Source organism: Haliotis rubra, unplaced genomic scaffold, assembly GCF_003918875.1.
Source record: "Haliotis rubra isolate DU_JTF1 unplaced genomic scaffold, ASM391887v1 Scf207, whole genome shotgun sequence".
NCBI lineage: Eukaryota > Metazoa > Mollusca > Gastropoda > Lepetellida > Haliotidae > Haliotis > Haliotis rubra.
In genome coordinates, this window is record NW_025766081.1 from 1,074,772 (window position 1) to 1,081,741 (window position 6,970).

The 6,970-nt window shown below is 39.1% G+C and overlaps 1 long non-coding RNA gene across 1 annotated transcript; it reads right to left on the reverse strand.

Annotated features, from left to right (window-relative positions):
• Positions 1-278: 278 nt before the first annotated feature.
• On the reverse strand, positions 279-5,671 carry LOC124276219. Its single transcript, XR_006898451.1, has 2 exons — positions 5,386-5,671; positions 279-2,198 (listed from the first exon to the last, which is right to left on the reverse strand). It is a non-coding gene; the product is annotated as an uncharacterized LOC124276219 (long non-coding RNA).
• Between the last annotated feature and the right edge of the window lie 1,299 nt (positions 5,672-6,970).

The window sequence follows — 6,970 nt, forward strand, 5'->3', positions numbered from 1 at the left end:
TGAGTCCTGCTCCACAACGAAGCACATGTGATACATGTGGTCTCTCCTTAGGCAAGTGAGTTTGTTCAAGCTTGCCTCTGCTTGGGTTATCCAGGGTAATAATGTGCTGTGCTATTGATTGTTAGCGCTATGAGCATACCTAGCGTTGAGTTTGGTGCTATATAGATGGACAAATTATTATTATATTGAGGGTGAACTGTTTGAATACATGCCAATATATTACGTATATACCCAGCCTTCTCAGGGGTGCATCGCATTTAAGAACTACAACTCGTGTATATTTCTTCATAAATATATAATTTCATATGCATATTGAAGTTAATAAATATAAAAATCAACATATGAATGATGATTAGTTCATACAGTTAAATTATACATCAGTACGAAACTGGCTACGTCCAACCAATTCCAAATATTTTCATCCACTTAACAGACCAGCTGTAGAAAACATTGAACACACATAATGGCATGGTATGGTTAGACACTCACACAGACGTGATGCCACTGTCAGACAATAAGGTACAGATAGAACAAGAACACGTCCAACAACAAGGGTTGGTGGTTGGGAGATCGTTGGTACCTCCGGGTTTGAGAACCAAAGACAAACACCGTGATACTCAAATACCGTGCATATAGTTTCATATTAATGGTCAGTTATAACAAGCGCCACTAAAGTGTAAAGTATATGGAACCGGGATCGAGAAAGCAAAATCTAGCTACATCAGTGCATCCGTTAACACAGTGCCTTTCATGTGTCAGTCTCTTGCTAATGGCTTATGGCATAAAGTGTACAGCGAATATGTTAAAAATATAATAGACACAACATGTGTTTAATATACTCATGCCAATAATGGTTGTCACCCCTTCAATTATTTTAATTGGAGAGGGTGTGATGTGTGTGTGGTGTTGGGGTGGGGGAGGGGGTGACAACCATTATTGGCATGAGTATATATTATACGAGGCCATTTTCAAACACAAGAACTGTCAAATTTCACATTTAGAGAGGTTATAACATTTTCCGCCAACACTTTTCACGCCGACATATGACCATATTAGGTAAGTGATTTTCAGATAGCATTTTTCTTTTCTTCAAAGGTTATACATGCTAATATGTAAACAAAATATTTTTCCAAAATTTGTGCTCGTGTGTCTTTCTTGAAAGTAGAACAGGGCTAATATTCTAACTGAAGTATAAATGAGAAAGTAGAATGGCTATGAAGACCAATCATTACACCAGCAATGTAAAAGGGGAAAGCCTGTTGCAAATGTGATGGCGAAAAAGAGTCTAAATACACAATTCGGTAAAAGCAATGTTGTTGGTTGTGTATTTGAATTATGTCGCACGTTTTTTCAGTTCAAGTTGGCAAAAAGGCTTCTTGTCATAACTCATACTGAAACACCACCTCCTGACACAATCACGTTGTTCAATATAACGCGCCCTGCTGCTTGTATTTCATGATGTGCCCATTTGTAATTTGATTCTGTACCAGGGCGTCGCTGTTTAATTAGCTAATTAAGTATCGACAGGAGGTAGGGATTGGTATGGTTTTGATTGAGTATAATGATTCCAAATTACCGAGGTTGACTATTTTCCAGTCGTCCTCTCCAAATTTGTGAAATCTCCCTCCAAGAATACTGGTCACCCAGTAACGTCTTCAGCACTGTTCCATTGTCTTTAGTCTGATAGTCCGACCAAACACAGGTTGCACTAACCACAGAATCTTCACACAGTGCATGTCAGAAAAAGACACATCCGGATGGTTTCTGTCATGTTTTACATCTGTTTCTTTAAGGCCCACATAGGATACAGAATTATGCATCCATAATGGCGATGCTTCGATATTTCCTGAAGGTGAAGGTCATACAGGTCACTCAGGTCAAGGTGTGTATGGAGGTGGTGGCTCTGGTTTATATGTCTCAGAGTAGGGAGGGAGTGTGACCAGACCTGGGGAGCTTATAAAAAACACATTTTGCGACATTGGATCTGAATCCACCGGATATCCGGTTGTGCCCGGAAGTGAGTTACAGACTACATTCTGTTGATAAATATTGTTTGCAGCTGTCTGATGTGCGCGCCTCCTTCGAAGTTTCCGTCTCTTATAGCATCTTAAAAAGGAAAACACGATGCAGGCAAAGATCGAGAATACTGCAAAAAGGGTCATAATAAGACCCATGATATAGGCGGTGCTCTCCATTGTCTGAAAACAGAAAAAAAAAATCTTTTGCTAATTAATATGCATTGTGTGGGGCAATTGTTGGCAAAGTAATTGTATCTTAGTTCTAGCGCCCGCTAAACAGAGATCTGAGGATATCATTTTACGGGACATGTCATAATGACCTTTTCAACCACATCATGGCTTATCAGATGTGAAACGTTACAGTCGGAATGTGCTTGCAATCAATTCCCGGGGAGGACTGCCATACGGCCTTGCCCATCTCTCTGATATTCCAGAATAGTTTAATTTTCAGATTTTTAATCGAGAACCTTATCTAAACGTTTCCAAAACTTGTCTGGAACTGACTATTATTCTCTTTAAACGCCTCTTTGTGGCGCAGCTTTTACACCCTTAACACTCTCAGTTTGCACATCCGTGTCAGCATATGAACCACTTTGTATATTCCTTACGCTGTTGTGTTCATTTACGTCAGCAATTAAAGCTTTATAGTTCATGGTTGAGTAGACCTGAATGAAAGCAGAGATCACAACAACTGCACACTGAAATTTCTACAGATACAAGGACCATATTGCCTTCACTGACACGCGGACTAGTACACTGTAAATCATGCCTCTTGTACTATCATATGACACCATATATAAACAAAGTCTTTGAATGGCATCTAGAGGTGATACACATAACGAGGACATACATGTGTATAATGATGTCAATTTACTTGTGTAACAAGAGGAACATACCTGATGAGGGAGTTAAAATATCATATCATATCATATCATATCATATCATATCTTATTACGAGGTCAACGTATGGGTAGTTGCATACTAATCTCGTACGTCACGAGTGTCGTATCGCGTTGACCTGTGTCGTAACGACTTGACCTGAGATTCTAACGATTTGATTGGATAACCGATGACCTCTCAATTAGGTCACATTCTGACGTAACTATTTTTTCATTCATAACAAACACGTGAATTCATTCATTCTACAACTTAAATGCATTGTGGGAATGTAAACATTGCGAACGTTGCCGTGTCGCTGTTTAATTGTGAGTCGAACTGAGACATTATATCCTTCTAAAAACATAAACGCAATGTTTCCACCAGTGATGTTAGCCAAATGAAGCAACTGGAAACCAAGAAACGAGGTGCTACGGAGTAGTTTACTGTAGGAGGCTGTACGAGGCGATGACAACTGACATGCATCGTGACGTCGGTTACCAAGGCTGTGACGTCATGCAAATATTGTACTACAGTACAAAACTCTTCTGCAACCTCTTTATGAAACCGGTTTCGGTTTGAAACCAAAAACATAACAAAAATACGCTAAATATTTTGTCAATTTCATGCATGTAAGACGTGGGTAATAAATAAAATACCACACTCGGTCTCATTACATACGAATTATACGAAACTCGTGACCTTCCTATGTTATCTGACCTCGCTTTCGCTCGGTCAGATACCACAGGAAGGACACTCGTTTCGTATAATTCGTATGTAATGAGACCGAGTGTAGTATTCTCTATATCATATCGCACCACATCATACCATATCATATCAAATAACAATATAAGTACATACATTCTATGAATTATTATGTATATTTCTTAGAGACAATGCCTGATAGATAAAGGTTGACAACTTACGGATAAGAACGGATATGATGTAATATGGTGTGTTATGATATGATGTGATACGACAAAGTATGTGTAATGCGATGTTATATGATGTGATACATTTTGATGTGATATGACATATTGTGATGTGACTATATTATTCTTTTCTATGATATTATGTACTATGTTCTTGTATACTATGGGCCTGTGACCTTCAGTATGAATAAAGATTGAATAAAGATTGACAACGCAACGATTCGGCATGTCTTCGTTGACGTCAAGAGTAAAAATATACCAGAAACGCCCTCGTATGTTCCTCATATTACAGAAGTTGACGTCTATATATTGCTCATTGAATACAAACGCAATACGTTAGGTGTATGTGTGAGTGGGTAAGGGTTTTTGTAGCTCTTAGCAATGTTCCAGCATTATCACAAGGGACACTGTAGAATTAGCATTAAACTTTGTTCCCGAGTGTCGAATGGAATCATGACTCTGTCCAAGAACATATCTCTGTCGCCTCTTACAACTTAGTATGTATTATTGGTGTACTTTGAATACAACTTCCTCTATGCCACTTCCTTGTACGTTTATAACGTGAGCCCTGTGACCCATTTAACAGTGCAATCTAGCCGACCAAGATGAAATCCTTTACCTTTTATACCCTCTCAACAGTACGTCTCAATGGTCGTAACGCTCTGATCGAGAGAGCACGAGACGGTAATTCCCAAGAAAGAAAAATTATATGACTCTCCCGGAGATAAAATGTAACTCAAAGCACATATATAATCATCCCCTTACCACAAAACCACCCGACTGGAACGACCAGAATATAGATACATTGATAGCTTAGTATACATGCACCTGAGTCATGACAGACCCTCGGTAAGCAATGGTGACCTAAATCGACTTTGAATGTGGGTTTTATATGGCGCATTGCTTTTGTGTAAGCAATATGATATCCTTTGTGTCAAAGGTGTTTCAACTAAACATAGTATTTAAGGAAGAGGTTTACCTCTGGCTATCTATGTATTGTGTAATTGTGTTTTGCTGGTCGGGCGAGATGACTCGGCGGATGTTCTGCTCTGTTTACAGTGAAAATTAAGCCTCTGTACACGGTTTCCAACATATCTTTGACACTTCAGTCTTTGCATATCCTGTCAAACACATGTCTGCATTTAGATAACGTGCAATATGAATATTTAAACTCACAAAACTTATATTTAAAAAATAGAAACATATTTGCTGTTATATGGATGTAAAACAAATCATTATCTTAAAATTTGATTCTTTGACAAAGAGCCAATAAGTGGTTAAATTGGATTCGTTGTCAAAGAACCTATGCATGTTAAATTGGATTCCTTGTCAGGGAGCCTATACGTGTTAAATTGGATTCCTTTGTCAAATAATCTGAATATATTAAAAATAGACTGTGATATGATATTCAAGAGTCAATGTCCAAACGTCGCCTCCACAAAATAAAATAAGTTGTATATCCATAAAACTTGTCATGATTCTTCCTCAACTCAACTTCTAATATGCCCATTAAAGAATTCAAGAGTTACATAACACTCATACATGATTAGTGTACATACCTATGGATGGAACCATAAGGTTACGTGATCGGTCACGGCAAAATGCAAATAGATTCCTTGTGAGTCACAGGTCCCGTGTCTTTATCATTCGTGATCGACTTGGCATGTTCCGATTTAGACCTATCTGGGGTAAATATGTTGTTGAGAGAGCTCAAGTAGTCACGTTTCTGTCTCGCACCACCCGAGTCATGTGACCCGCCAAAAGGAAACTAGCCGGGTGGAACATATGAAATATGGGCCCTCAGTGAAGCCGTATATAGAGCGTTCGGAGGTACATCTGTCCGACGCTCAGTGAAATGAGCGCTGACGTGTTGAAGTTATAAACACCTTAACAGGAGGGACATACTACTGAAATATGGCTTCATTGAACAATTCACTCTCACTCACATTGCCATTGGTGTATGGGTGAACATTCGGAAAAGCAAAGTGTACTTACTTCGCCTCAATAATGTTTTAATTAGCGTTTGTAACATCACGGGTAATACGTTTACAGTATATGACAATTGGTCAGACTTCGACGTTTCGACATAGTAATGCAGACATTGTTTTCTTGTTTGGTCGCCCGCTACAGGGGAAGTTCATCCTATTGTCTCTGCATATAGCTAAGTGTTGGCAATTATATATTTACGTCAAGGCAACGAGGCATACTAGAAATGGGCTCTACACATTGTACTCTTGTGGCGAACCCTGGGATTCGGCATGATGAGCGAACGCTTTAACACTAGGCCAACACCACACACGCACGCAGGCACACATGCACAGAGACACACACACACGCACGCACACACACATACACACACATGCACAGACACGCACACACACACACACACACACACACACAAAAACACTCACACACACAAACACACATTTTTTGCCAACTATGCTATGCGTGCCTGATTGAATCACCCACCTCACGTTCATTATGCATCGTTACACACACGTAAATTAAGATGTGACACGAATGGTAGTTGAAATACACGCCATGGGGCATACAATCTGTATTCCATAGGACCAGCATAGACTTTGTCTTTGTTTATGTTTACCCTTGACAATCTCTTCTGATCCAGATGATCCCTAGAGTTCGTAAATCCTTCCTTTGATTGGTCAGTCAGATACAATGTCCACTCACTGTGGATCATGGATTAACAGTACTTGCACACTATCTCACGTAATACGTATATAATATAAGTTAAACTTGCCTCTTTTGCACCTATTTGCATTAGTCAAATGACTAAAACGATCAGTCATTTGACCAAAGGACTAAAATTATCATCAAATGCTAGGTATGTTTTGAATGTTGTCTCACAAGTCAAAACATTACTTATACAACAGTCTCGTTTCCTGTTGACTGGGTTCCGTTCTATTGTGCAAGTTAGTACAATAACCAGTTCAGAATTTTGAGACCAATTCATTTAATTGGATGCATAAATATTAATCAGTATTATTTCATACATCTAAGCACTTGTATATTGCAACACTACGCTCCTTATAATCCTTGCAAACATGTCGTGCAGCGTGCTCTGCCGTACAGCGAGCTCTGACAAACAGACACCTGGAAATCGTGGAAATCTCAAAACGAGGCTCT